The 14,547-nt window shown below is 42.9% G+C and overlaps 1 protein-coding gene and 1 long non-coding RNA gene across 13 annotated transcripts in view; one reads left to right on the top strand and one right to left on the bottom strand.

Moving 5' to 3' along the window:
* SKAP1 (src kinase associated phosphoprotein 1) overlaps positions 1–14,547 on the top strand; it is a 353,915-nt gene that overhangs the window by 197,908 nt on the left and 141,460 nt on the right. The window lies entirely within an intron of this gene.
* Positions 303–14,547, bottom strand: part of LOC310690873 — a 33,438-nt gene continuing 19,193 nt past the window's right edge. The window contains exons 3-5 of the long non-coding RNA XR_014518238.1: positions 12,275–12,815; positions 10,873–10,942; positions 303–703 (exon numbers count right to left, since the gene is read on the bottom strand). This is a non-coding gene — a long non-coding RNA (uncharacterized lncRNA). The remainder of the gene's footprint in view (positions 704–10,872; positions 10,943–12,274; positions 12,816–14,547) is intronic.

The raw sequence follows: 14,547 nt of genomic DNA, 5'->3' as shown, positions 1-14,547 counted from the left end.
AACCAACATATACATAGCTGCACTCCTTACTCTACCTCAAGTTCCATTTGTTGGTGTGATGCTGGAGTTTGATGGGAACTGGCTGTTTATTTATATGGATTTGTTATTTGGACTGATGCATGTTATAGTCTACCAGCCTGAAGAAACCTGTTTCAGCATGCAGATTGCATTCTGGATCACAGTAATTATTTCATAAGTAGGGAGCACTTGTATTGTATTTCAAAAGTGATGCTATGGCAATATTCAGTAGTACTGAAATAAATGCCAGGAAGGCAACACTCGGATTTTTTTATTTTTTATTTTTACATTCAGAAGCTGCCTCTCTGAAGCCTGCTCCATGCACAGCTGTGGATTGTCAGGCCCATGGAATGTTTACTAATAAGCTCGGTCATTAGGGCAGGTCTGTGATGAATGGAGTTGAGCCCTCGTGCCTCAATCCAGCGTATGCTGAGACAGTTTGTGATTCAGCAGCCATCGGAACAGCTGCCTTGTTAAGGGTTCCTCTCGTTGAAATCAGCTATATATCAGCCTGGTTGATATCCTGGATTATTTAGACTTCTTGTGGCTTGATGGATTGTGCCAATTGATCTGCCTTTCCTCTTCTCTCTTTTTTCCTTCTCAGTGACTTTGCTGTGCCTCATCCCTTTTGCTGCCCTTTCAAAATGCAAATGGTTCTAAACGTTAGCACGTTCTGCATCCAAGCCTACAGGGTGAAAATCCAAAACAGATTTATGTTGATTTCTCACGTTTGTATCCTACTCTTCTTCCAAGAAGTTTAGGGCAGCATAGAAGAGTTTATCACGGTGTATCTCACAACAACCGTGTGAGGTAGGTTAGGCTGAAAGAGAAGTGACAGTCTATGACAGGGGTCAACAACCTTTTTCAGCCATGGGCTGGTCCACCGTCCCTCAGACCATGTGGCGGGCTGGACTATATTTGGGGGGTGTGTGTGAACTAATTCCTGTGCCCCACAAATAACCCAGAGATGCATTTGAAATAAAAACACACATTCTACTCATGTAAAAACACACTGATTCCTGGACCATCCGTGGGCCATATTGAGAAGGCGATTGGGCTGCATCCGGCCCATGGGCCTTAGGTTGCCTACCCCTGGTCTATGAGCTTAATTGTTATGAAACTTCCATCTGGTACAGAATCCTGCCTCTCAGCTGTGGTGAGGGCCGGCCAGGTGATCATAATATGCTATCCTGATTTTGTAACCAATACTGTTTACCAATACAATCCTGGGCACAACTCAAAATGCTGGTTGTTAACTTTTAAAACCTGAACAGCTTGGGACTAGGTTACATAAATGAGTGTTAGCATATAATCCGGCCAGTACCTTAAGATCTAGCTCAGAGCGCCTGCTTTCAGTATCATAGAGCCTTCTTGATACAGCTCCCATCTCTCACATTTTTTATAAAGGCTTTTAAAAAGCAATATTTTCTTAAAAGCTGGGATATGGTTGCACACAGACATCTTATTCTAGGTTCAGTGGAGATGGAGTACTTGTGTCCCGTCCCATCCCCCCTATATAGTCCACAGACAATCTAAATCTATTCCATATTTTCTGTCCCTGAAAAGTGCTTCTTGAGAAACTGGTTTCATTCAGAAAATAAATGTGTCCATTTGAAACAAATAAAAACAGGTGTAGGCAGTCTCGGCAATGGGAGATGTGAATACATCTGACCAATGGTGTTGCAGTTAGACCTGTACCTAGATAGTGACCACCACTTTGCTCATCATTCACTTGGGGCATGTGAGGGGAGGAAAGGGCATGGATAACCTAACCAAGGGGACAGTTCTCAAACAAAATCACAGACTTGCCCCCACTCTTGTGGACAGCAGGATCTAGAATCAATCTAGATTGAAAGCAACATATTGAGGATGAGCGTGAATGATTCTACATTTTTGTGTTTAAAATGGGTTACTGTGTATGCCTAAGTTTTGTGATAGTGATCTTATGATGGTAATCTATTTACCTTGCTGACAGGAAGCAAAAGTTTCCTGTTAAGAAACATTGTTACTTCGAAGCATTTAGATTGGTCTCATATGAGGTCTTGGAAGACTTTAGACTTGAGCCTGTAGAGCAGCTCAGGTGTAATGAATAAAATGAAGAAGAAACTGAGGTCAGGAGCTCTCTTTTCTAGTGTCAATGGAGAGAGTGTTGGCCTAAAATATCAGGGCTTATGCATCTGCAGTTGGAGTCAGGTGGATCTGATTTTGCTTTGTCTCTGACATTCTTGTGAGAGATTCAGGTAGGTAGCTGTGTTGGTCTGATGCAGTTGATATATTATATATATATATATATATAAAATATATATGTCCAGTAGCACCTTAGAGACCAACTAAGTTTGTTATTGGTATATTGTGCATGCACGAAATCTGAAGAAGTGTGCATGCACACGAAAGCTTATACCAAGAACAAACTTAGTTGGTCTCTAAGGTGCTACTGGACATTTTTTTAAAAATTTTATTATATATTCTTGGTAGAGTCTTTCTTCATCATCACATACCTTATTTTTAAAATGTTGATGTGGCAACCTTAAGCACACTTCATTTGTGGCCTTAACCATGAATTTTTCCCAAGTTAGTAAGGTTTCCCTTATTTTTTCTGCTGTTACTATTAAGTTGGTAGTATTTCTCACAGCATTGAATGTTGCTGCGATGAGAGGCTAATGTGTGCAGGGATTAGGGGTGGGGGAAGCACAAGAGAGATCACTAGTGTTGCAGGAGTGCAACTAATTCTTAGTTTCCCTCTCCATCATGTTTTCCAGAAATTTTGGAAGAATCCAGTCTTATGGGGCTTAGGAGTCTTGTAGAATCTGTAAATGACATTAGCTAGATAGTCAGCACAGTTAAGGTTCAGACTCAGCAGGGGCCTTCCTTCTCTGACTACCATTTACACAAATAAGACACATTCTTCAACAGGTAGGAAAGGGAGCCATGGGGCCATTCCATCCAATTCAAGAAACCTGGATTTGCTAATGTGTGTACATTAAACAGGAAGCCATAGAACAAAGTTAAGGTGTGACAGGGTCATAATTCATGTGTCTAGCCTGTTCATATATATAGCAGTGGGGTTCAAGTGTTTTACTTTAACATTAAAAAGTGCATATCGGAGGGGAAGGTGCACGGCTGGCCTGCCCATGAGGTGGACTGAAGCAGTTGCCTCAGGCGGCAGAAGCCCATGAGGCAGTGCCCCTGCAGGCACCCCACCTGCCACTGCAGGAATCACATGGCTGCAGCTTCTGGCAAGATGTTGTGAGAGTGCCACAAGATCTCTACGGAAACCACTGCTGCTACACAACCCTGGTAAGCGAGGCAGGGGTGGGAGCACCTTCCTGTTTCACCTCAGGTGGCAAAACAGGATGGGCCACCCCTGGGGAAGTGCTCAGCCTCTTCTGTCCCATGCTTCACCTCCCCATTGTCAGTTTCTTCAACGACTTCCCTCCTTCCCAGCTCTTAATGCCATAAGTGAGCTGGGAATTTAGAAAAAGTAGGTACAGTCAGATTCCCGGTGACTTTCTTTGGAAGTGTTATCTAAAAGTTTTCTCAGTGAGCATTGGGAGGGTGAAACTCACTTGTTTTCCTGGAGATCTCACTCAGCTCCTAATGCGGCACATGCTGTTGGTGCTGTGTGCTACTTTGGTCTCATCTGTCCTAAAACCAATCCCTGTAACTCTAGCTATGGCATGGCTGTTTTTTGTAGTTCACAACAGTCGATGAGAAAATCATCAAGAGTAAATGGTATTAAAGGACTTGTGTACACGCCTCTTCTGCAGAGCAGCTGGCTCTGGGCACCTGGTCTGCTGAACTCTGACAACCCATGTGTAGAGTTGGAGAAAGACATCTCAGGGAAATGATGCTCAATTTGTAATGCAGCGGAACATTACAAGCTGGACAAATTTGTATATTGAAATAAGTAATCATGAATTTCAGCAACATCACATCGCAAAGGGAAACTATCTGAAGCATCTGAGAAGAACGAATGCACGGGTGTGTATGTGTTCTGACAGCACCCCCTTTCCCTTGGAAACCTTGTACTCTTAAATTAAGACACCACCACTACTTTGCATGTGAATGAGATGGCTGTGTGGGAAGAAACATGCCTGCCACTGTGCCATCCAGTTTAACATGTTGACAGTCCTGGCTCAGTGACAACTGTACCTCTGTTTGTTTACTTATTTAAGTAAATGTGGTGCACAAGACAAAAACAGAACAAAACACAAAAGATGAATACAAACATTTTCTTCTAGAATCAATGGAGACCAGGGGCGCCGACTTATAAAAAATATTGGGGGGGCCCATACCGGGGTCCTGCCGCTGGTTCGCTCGGGTAGCCGGGAGAACGCAGTTCGAGGTGGCGGTGTTGGGGAGAGACCCTCGCTCAGGGCGCCACTAGACTTGGCGGCCGGCGGCCTATCTGGGGGGTTTTGGAGCGTATTTCGGCGGAGTGATTGGGGAGGAGGGGGCTTGTTGCCGGATTCTTCAGCTGAGCCGGAGATCCGCTGCTGGGGGTCCCTGGGCCGAGTTGTGAGCACGGCCTGCTGAAGGGAGATCCAGCCGATTGCGCGACGGGGACGGCCGGGCCTCTCCGGCTAGGGCGCGCGGCTGGCTGGCTGGCGAGGGAGCAGGTGGGGAGGAGGCGGGGGTCCTCACTCTCTTAGGAAACGCACCCGCGCGCCCGATTGCCACGAAGTCCGAAGGGTGCGTGTGTGGAATTAAAAAGCAAAAACGAGATACGGGCAGGGCAGGCAAAGAGTTTTCTGCAAGAGGATGGAGGGCAGGTTGAAGAGAAAATCACTCAGGATGAGACAGTCAAATCAGCCATGATAAAATGGGCTCAGGATATTGGGTATAACATCATGTTTGAGGACTGGGAAAGGTTATGGACCACCGGAATGAAATTCACGGCATGTAATGCCTTGAAGGAAAATATTATGAAAATGATTTATAGGTGGTACATGACCCCAGTCAAGCTTGCAAAAATATATCACCTGTCTGATAATAAATGTTGGAAATGTAAGGAGGCTGAAGGGACATTCTTTCACCTCTGGTGGACTTTTCCAAAAGTGAAGGCCTTCTGGGAAATGATCTATAATGAGTTTAAAAAGGTATTTAAGTATACCTTTCCCAAGAAACCAGAGGCCTTCCTCTTGGGCATTGTTGGCCAGAAAGTGTTAAAGAAGGATAGAACTTTCTTTATGTATGCAACTACAGCAGCAAGAATACTTATCGCAAAATATTGGAAGACACAAGATTTGCCCACACTGGAAGAGTGGCAGACGCAATTGATGGACTACATGGAACTGGCTGAAATGACTGGCAGAATCCGAGATTTGGGAGAAGAAACAACGGAAGAGGACTGGAAAAAATTTAAGGACTATTTACAAAAACAATATAAGTTGTATGAATGTTAAAAATTTACACAATTCAGAAACTATAGCTTCAGCAATTAGATTTGGGAAACAGGAAATTATATTTTAAGTAAGAAAAGGTCAAAATCTAAGGTAATACTATGTTTAATTTAAGATATAAGTAACTGATGAAAAGTATGTTAAATTTAGAGGTATAGTATTTGAAAAGTACAAAATAAGGTACGAAACAAGGTAATAATTTGCTGATATCTTTATTATAAAGAAAGCAGGGTAAGGGAGATGCGAGGAAGTCCAGTTAGTTATATAAAAAATGTGTTGAATGGTTGGTTTTCTTTTCTTCTTTTTCTTTTTTTCTTTTTCTTGTTCTTTTACTTTTTTCTTCAGTGTATGTTTCTAACTTTGTATTTGAAAACTTAATAAAATATTTATAAAAAAAGAAGAAGAGAAAATCCTTTCGCTTTTCTGGGGCGCAGGGAAGTCTCAGAGCCGGAGGTTGGGGAAGGGACCCCCTTTGCTCTGCCCTCTTCTCCCGTCTTAGATTCGCATGGGGGTCCCCGCCCGAGCTTGCCTGGCCACCGGGCCACACAAGGGCCGCGCTCTACGCGGCGCACCTTGCTAGCCGCGCAGCTGTCCTCCGTGGCTGTGGAGCGGCCCTGCGCCGGTGCCCAGCCCCTCTGGGCGCCCGCTGCGCTGCCAATGACAAGCGGGCGACGTCGCGGGCGGGGAAGGCGTCGCTTTCTTTCCCGATCCTGCATCCTCCCAGTCTTCCAGCCCTTTTTTGGGTTGGAAGCTCGTCTCGTTCGCCCTTCTCCTTTCTTCACCCTGCGCGCAATTTTCCTCCCTCGTCTCCCTCCCAATTTCTCCTTCCTTCCTTCCTTCCTTCCTTCCTGACTGACGGGCTTGGGCTCGGGCTCAGGCTCGGGCTTTGGCTCGGGCTCAGGCTCAGGCTCGGGCTCGGGCAGCCACAGCGTCGGCGGTGTTGGCGATCGGCGGCGCGGGGGGATGGCCCTCCCGGGGGAGCCGGCGCGGCTCAATGAGGTTGCCAAGGAGACAGGCCGGCCGCCCCCCTCCCCCGGCCCGGCGCCCCCCGCCGCACCGGTGCCCGTTATTGAGCTGGTGCGCGCCGGGCGCCCTATAAAAGCCGCCGACGCGCCCACCGCCGCCCGAGATTATTGGGGGGGCTGAGCCCCCCCAAACGAATTTTTGAGGGGGCTCGGGCCCCCTCAAGCCCCATGGAGTCGGCGCCTATGATGGAGACTGAGTACTAGGATGTTGTTGTTTTTTACACAGTCTACACACAATCTAGATCTATTGAATATTTGTTTGCCCCTGAAAAGCAGTTTGTGGACAGCAGGATATAGAATCAATCTACAGTAGATTAAAAGCAGCATGTTGAGGATGAGCATGAAGAATTCTAGATTGAGAAAAACTACATTTTTGTGCTACAAATGGGTTGGTGTGTACGCAGCCAAAAGTACAATGAAATAGTTTATGCAGATACACAAGTGATATTCCATAAATAACTGGGTTACATATCAAAGAAAGTCTGAGGTTTTCAAACACCTATTTGCCACATCCACACTTTAAATATTTAGGTGTGCTCCCCCCCTTTTTTAAAGACTTAGATGTACTCAAGGAGGGGTAGGGAAACCTGTACCCTGGAAATATTGCTGGACTATAGTGGAATACAATTCTCATCATTCCTGGCCATTGGCCTTACTGGTAGGGACTGATGGGAGTTGGAATCCCAACAGCATAGCAAGGCCACAGGTTCCCCACCCCTGGTATACACTGGGGTGGAAATAAATTCTGAAAGGAAGGAATGCTCCAGGAATGGTGTGGAGTTGGAAAGATTTTCACATCTTGAGGCCTCAAGGGATGGGGGGAATATAATAACTGCATAATAGGAACCTTTACCTTCTAAGTTTTTGTGAGGAAGAATCTTGTAAGTAAGAAAAGGGAAAACCATGTTCAAGAAGATAATGTGGCAAGTCTTGCATGCATCAATTGCGCAGGTTCATCCCAAACAACATTCCTAATTCTGCCTGTCATTACCAGAGGTATACACCACCAATGGTTGTATTACTAGTCTGGTTCCAGAGGTATAACAACTCTCCCTGCTCTACGTCACACAAATTGAGTGATGAAGTAAAAAAATATCACCACTGCTACTCCCTTGCCACTGGGATGTTTGGTTATGCATTAACAGCCATAGGGCTGGTGATAGAAAAATCCAAAATAGATAAATAAAATATGCTGCTTTTTCCCCACCCAACAAGTCTTTTAAGCCCAATGGGTGCCTGAAAAAGAAGGGAGAAAGGAAAGATTCTCCTTTAAAAATCATCTGGGGAATGGGAAAGTACTTTAAAGTACCTTATTTCAAGCAGAACGCCATCATAAAAGTAACAGGTTAATGATTTTTTGTTCAGCCTAGATATTAGAGGCCCCAATATTGATTGGTTGGTTTCCCTTGTCGTTCTAACCTCTGATGGAACTGCATTTTTTTGACAGGGAGTGTAATAAAATGTACAGTTTCCAATTTGAGAGCCCTATAAATGTCATCTCGACATGCAGAGTTACAAATTCTTTGTGTGGCGTCAGCAGCAGCAGCAGCACTGGTGGCTGTCCCCATCTTTTGCAAAGTACCAGGAGGTGCTTACGGAGGTTAGAGAGCTTGACTGGCACTTGCAGCTCTCCTCCTTGAGCAGAGAAACTTCAAAAAGAATGAAAAGTCCTTCATGCTGGAGCTAAAACCACTTTCTTCTAAAAATATAGCACTGACCTCGGCCAGAAAATTACTCATTCTCTTGAGTTTTTGCAGTGAATTGTTTATAAAAATCAAGGAAGCAGGGGACTGAAGCCTACCTAAATACCACAGCCTGTGCCCTTGCCTCTAATCCCAAATTTATTTCTTATTTATTTAAAATAACTATATCCTGGCTTTCCAATAAAATGTTTAAAATAGCTCACAAATCAGCATTAAAGTACAATAAAAGACACAGTAGCAGTAAGCAATAGCAGCTTGTAAAGAAGACACAGCAATAAGAATAGCTTAAATTCAAGGATTCGTATACCAGGTGAGCTAGAATTAACAGCTAGGAAGGCCAAATGCCAGTCTTCAAAGAGGCCACCAGAAAGCTGGCAAGGTAGAGCACCCAAGGTAGGAAGTTCAGAGCCTATGTGTGACCTCAGTAAAGAACCTATTCTGCATCCCAAATACATGGATGAATTCATCTTGAAGAAGGTTATCCTAGAGTCGAGGTGTACCTTCCCTCCACTTAGAGATTTAGGTTGTGAGGATTGAGGCTGTGGTTGCTCCCATTTGTGGAGCAAACAAGTGTGGCTCATCCACATTTCCATTTCTGCCGTGCCTAAAAGCATGGGTCCGAGTGGTTTTTGACTTGACACACGCTTTCTAGGCACGCGTCCAAGCAGGTTTCTGCTTGCTCCACTCCTTTCCAAGGAAATCCCTGCTCATTAGTGATGGATTGGAACAACTTCCTCTGCCTTCATTCTACAAAGTATATACAGAGTAGTCTCTAAATTCAATGCTGATTGCCTCTTTTTATGCACAATATCGGCATTTCTGCATACTGTTCTGTTGGAGAACTGCATTGCAGAAAAAATAGATCAATAGCGAAGGGGGAGATGTTCACAAATAGCAAATGACAGTGAATATCATATGAAGCAGTACATATTAGCTGAATATGTGTGTATCCAGAAAATATCAACCAAAAAATGCACAGTGAACCTCATCAAGGCTAAATTTGGGGGGCAAACTAGGGTGGTGCTAGGCTTATTATGGAATTGGTACTTCTCATACACTCAAGAGTTTCACAGCGTCCACATGACACCACCATCAAAATGTCAGTTTCCCTTTATCACAGTAAGCAAATGTAACCCATTACACATCTGTAGTTCCCAGTGCTGTGTAAACTCATCAGAATGTTTTCCGAGCTGCACCAAACCATACAGCAGATTGATATAGCTAAATATCTCTCTTCTGCAAGTCCTCCATGTTTGTTTGCTTTTTTAAAAACACACACCAAACAACTGCAACTGGATATTGCTCCCCACTCCAAAAAAGGAAGCCTCCAATTTTGCCTGTTGTAAAATATGATGGCCAAGGGCTGGCCCAGAATTAAAAATAGTACAGGTGGGCAGGGTGGGGGTGATTGAGGAGAGGGACCAAAAATACAGCCCAGATACATTTGGTTAAGTTCTGCCCACTGCTGTGGATAGCAAGCAGTGGAATATGAATAACTATCCAAGACTGAAAAACAGAATGTGTGCAAGCTAATGTGTCAATCACACACCCATGAAAATTAGATCTAAGTAACCCATTTGTGATATAAAGCCCCCATCTGGAAGCACCATCTGCCTCAACTCTTGCGCACACCCAGTGTATAAAATACAGGTGTACAGCAATTAATTTGCTGACTTTGGGCATGAACATCTATTCTTTCCTTCTAGGTAAATAAAACTTGGAATTGCTTTCTTCAAGAGGTCTCATATGAGCACCAGGCTGTTGCCACATTTTCTCTGTTCAAAGAGTCCAGAATTCACTTGGTTTATATACTTTGAAATGAGACCAAAAGTAGTTGTTTATGAATACACCACCTTTCAGGTTTTGAGCAATTTTTGCTTTATTTTCAAAACTTTTTCAATCACTCAGTGCCTACCAGATTCCCTCTGTTGTCAAATCATAACTGATAATCCATACGTTTTATGACTTTCAGAGTTCACTTGGACTGTTCAACCTGAAGTTCTTCATTTATGAGGTGTATTTCAAGAATCTCAGCATCTCTAACTTTCCCTCTTTTTCTGTGTGACAAACATGGCTGAAGATAGTATCTAAGAGCCAGCTCCAGCATTATACTATGCTAGTGCTTTTTAACAATACAGGATTGCTGTGAAATTAGACTTTTGAGCTATGTATACACACCATGCATGCAAAGTACGTTTAAAGTACAGTGCACAACTTCCTCTAAAGAAGCCTGGGAGCTGCAGTTTGTTATGGGTGGGAATTGTAGCTCTGTGAGAGAGTAAACGACAGTTCCCAGGATTTTTTTTGGCGGGGGGAATCACATGCTTTAAAAGTGGTTTAAATGTGTGGTGTTTATGCAGCCTTGTTCTCTTTGAGATGTCCATGTTAGTTGAGACCCTGGGCCTGTCTCACTGGCACTTCCATTTCCTACGCTAGATTTTATTTCTTGCTGTTTCTACCATACAAATAGTGAAAGGATTGTGATGAAATCCCACAAGATTGGTTCAAGTGGGGGGGGGGCAAACCAGAATTTAAAATATTTGTTCTTCCCACAATCCCACATTTTCCTGACAGCGATGGCCCCTTCATTGACTTTAGAAGTAAGGGAAAAGATTCTAGTCCATGATTCTGGGAACAAGCTGGCATTTTATTCTCTTGTGGGGTGGTCAAGTGTTGCTTTTTTGTTTTTTACATGCTGAAGAAATATTTAATCAGTGAACTTACTGTCATGGATGCAGTTGGATGCAGAGGAATGGTGGCTCCCTCCTAACACTTCTGTAGTGGGGGTGGAAATCTGAATTATGCAGGGAGGGGTGAAGAAGAAGAAATCAGTTACTCCAGGAAGGTACTTTTGTGATTGACAGAAAGGTGTATTATAAGGGCCAGCCAATCAGCATTGTACATAGCCCTTTTGGTTGGAGACAGAAAGAACAGTGCAGTATTGCCTGGATTCACTGAAGTAGGGAGATTTACAGTTAGCTAACCTTAGATGGCTGCCTGCACAATCTAGTGAATATCATTTGTATGTTTTGCTCCAATATGTTTTTGGTGTGCTTATATATACCTGTGATTGAAACACTGAATGGCCCGTATCTCTCAAGATAAACCAGTGAGCATCATGCTTTCCTCATTCAACTTAAAAGGTATACACACACACACATGCACATGCATGCATGCACACACACACACGGCATGCAATCAGGAACTAATGGGGTTAATCGTTCCAATTTTCACTATTGGGGCTGGGATTCAGTCACGTGCCAACAGATTCAGGTTGCTCAATAAACAGGTACATGGGAAGGGACCACAGAAAAGAATTTTCCTATTGTTACACACCACCCCCAGTCTCTGCCAAGCAGTAGCAAGATTCCAGGGAGGTTCCAGGTGCTCACCCAGGGTTGTGGTTCCGTTGAAAAATCAAGGCATAGTGGAGACTGCAGTGTCTTAGAAATATGGTTTATTCACACATATGTACACCTTAGTTTATTGAGAGAGAGTTCACAGCATTTACAGCCAAGGGGGCCTTGTTCTAAAAAAGTCCCCACTCAACATCACTGAATACAGCCTTCTTGAGGTTCTGTGGCCTAGCTGCTCACCCACAATAGGCTGCTGTATACAGCAGATTCTTTTCCAGAAAGAAACCTGTTTCTGCAACTGAAATACTAGTCAATAGGTCATCTGTAAGTATCCATCATCAGTATATTAGGTACCTGTTTCCATCTATCAACAGTTCTTTCACATACCAGGTTAGCGGTATCCTGTGTACACATACACAGAGAGTGAGGGGGGGGGGAGAGTTGGGGGTCTCTGAGTGAAACCTTCAGTTAGGTTATTTGTGAGTTACCATTTCAATTCACACTGTATGAAATCTGACTTTAGAGAGTCCTTTTTAAGGCTTAGTCATTTCTCCTGAATGTCATATTGTAAGGTCTGAAATCTTGGATAAAAAGCTGATTTGTGAACACTGATGATCTTTTCAGAGAGATAGCCACATACTAATGGCTTATAATAAACCACTGATCTATAACATCATCCTGGATTTATTGTGTTATCAGGTTTTGAACAGGTAATAGGAAGGGCTTCCTGCTTTTGAATCCAGTATTCTTTATGCAGCCTTGTCACTTACTTATATTTTGAGAGGTAGGATTCAGGAAACAAGATCGATATTTTTTTATTGCTTTTTGCTGATAATGTTTTGTCTTTAATCAGAGTTCTTATCCATATCTCTTCCGCATCCCAAAGGTTTAGAAAAGTAGGTATTGAAAAGGTAGCTGAATTCAGCAGTTTTCAGAAAGTCTACAAAAAGGCAAAAAAGTGTTGTCAACAGAGAAAAGTTATTGTTAAAAAAAAAGAGGCAGGATCTCTCTCTAGCTCACCCTTCTTGGATAAAACATACTAAACCCTTCATCAGGGTAAAAATCAATTTCAGTGAGTTGAGACCTGAGATTTCACAGCTAGAGAATATTCTGCTAATTTAAGGAAATTGAGCAGCTCTCCTAGAGTGGGAACATAATCTCTAGTACTTCTTAAATGTGAATTGCCTAGGAAATATTACTTCCTGATTCGAAATGCTTGGCTAGCTACTTAGAGGGTGAGTAAAGGTACTCCTCACATGCTCCACGGGGCTGTCAACTTTATTAGAACTCCATGTGTTCAATGGCCAAGTCCTGGAATTGAAAATAAGTTTTGGGATTAAGCCCTGAAAGGGTTTTTATATTTTATAGGTTATTAATAACTCCGTAGCATTTCATTCTGCTGGAAACTCCCTGATTTAACAAATGATTCTGGCATTAGTGTGTAGAATTTGGTTTGAAAAGTGCTACAACAATCTCCTTGAGGAAAGGGACACAAGTGTCTTCCCAGGGACTTGAGATTTCCACTAAGAACCTCAAATGAATGGATCATTCTATTTCTGCTCCGTGTCTGTTTTGAATATTTTTATTCTATCCTATTCATGTTTTTTTGTTTTTAAATCCGCACCAAAATATGCTTTTGGATATTCAAATACATAATTTTAAACATATTTTCTGTCAAAATACACATTTATAAACCTGATTCTATCCAAAAATGTGCATTTTGATCTTGTTTTGAGACAAGAACTACATCAGAAACTTGGGAGAAGTGCAACATAGGAAGGGAGGAAGGATAATTCATCTGAGAGTTTTGGATCAAGCCACTTTATAATGGAATTTGCAAAGAATGAATACTGCTAGCACCTCTATTATCAGACAAGAATCTCACTCAGTGAGTTCTATTTGTCTGAATACTCACACCGCAGAGCCTTCTTTATACATAGGAAGGAATGGAGTTATGCAAATCAGTTCCTACAGCTGAATTTACCAAAGCTGGAATAAATACTAGGAGTCAGGATTTCTGGTTTTGACTGATCAATAGAGTAGTACCACCTACGTGCTGTAAGCCTGTTCTGTTGGGTTGACTAGTACTCAATGTTTGTATTGTGTGGGCTACATTAATTTAAAATGTTAAGAGTGATCTCTGTATACACAACCATGAGCCCCTTCAGATGTCCTTTTTATTGTTAATTCATTATAATCTGTGCTCTTGATGGTATTGGGGTAGTTATACGTGACCCCATGTTCAATACTATTTGCACCCACAAAATTATCCGGGTGGTTGTAATGCTTCATGAATAGTCGGTGCATGGGCTGTAGTTTCCTGCTGAAACCCTGCAGCTTTTTGCACTACTAATGTTCTGATTGGGGAGGGGGGGTCCTCCTCTTTGTGATGTAGCCAGTCCCTCATACTTCCTGTTGATGGTATCACCATCCTTGTGGGTCTTTGTGTGGAAGTGAGCAAAGGTTTAATGCAGCAATCACAGCCTGAACATAAAAATCCTTAGAAGTGTAAAAATGAAAATATGGTGGCATAATGCCATGGTGCAAATAGCTTACACACAGAGGAGTAGCCTGTACTGTTTTGCCTTTGCACATACTTCTTGTTGATGTCATATACTGGCATTCCTGTATAAGCATGGTTTCACCAAGCAATTGCAGCCTAAATATAAAAAGTAACAATTGTACAAATGAAAACAGTGTTATGAGCTTGTGGAAGCCAGACTCTTTTAATCCCTGGATTCGGGAAGTGCTAAAATCTAATCAAGCCTTCTGGTCCCTGGATCCAGCAACTGTTAAGAGCTAATCAAACCAGGCTAGTTTACTGAACCCCTGGATCCAGCAAGTGTTAATATATGTCAGGGGTGCTGTCAACAGCTTGCTGGCTAACTGCCTAGTGAAATCAGAGATGCAGAGAGCTTCTTTTGGTTCTTTTATTTTAATCCACAGAAACACAGGGAAACATGAAATGTGCACCCTCAAGCTTGAGCCAAAGTTGCTCAGAGTGCCGCTCCAACCCCCTGGCAGTTACTTCTTAACCCTCAGA

The sequence above is a fragment of the Podarcis liolepis genome, assembly GCF_965112155.1.
Source record: "Podarcis liolepis genome assembly, chromosome: 13".
NCBI lineage: Eukaryota > Metazoa > Chordata > Lepidosauria > Squamata > Lacertidae > Podarcis > Podarcis liolepis.
Note: the sequence above shows the minus strand (reverse complement) of the source record. Positions and strands in the feature narration are given on the sequence as shown.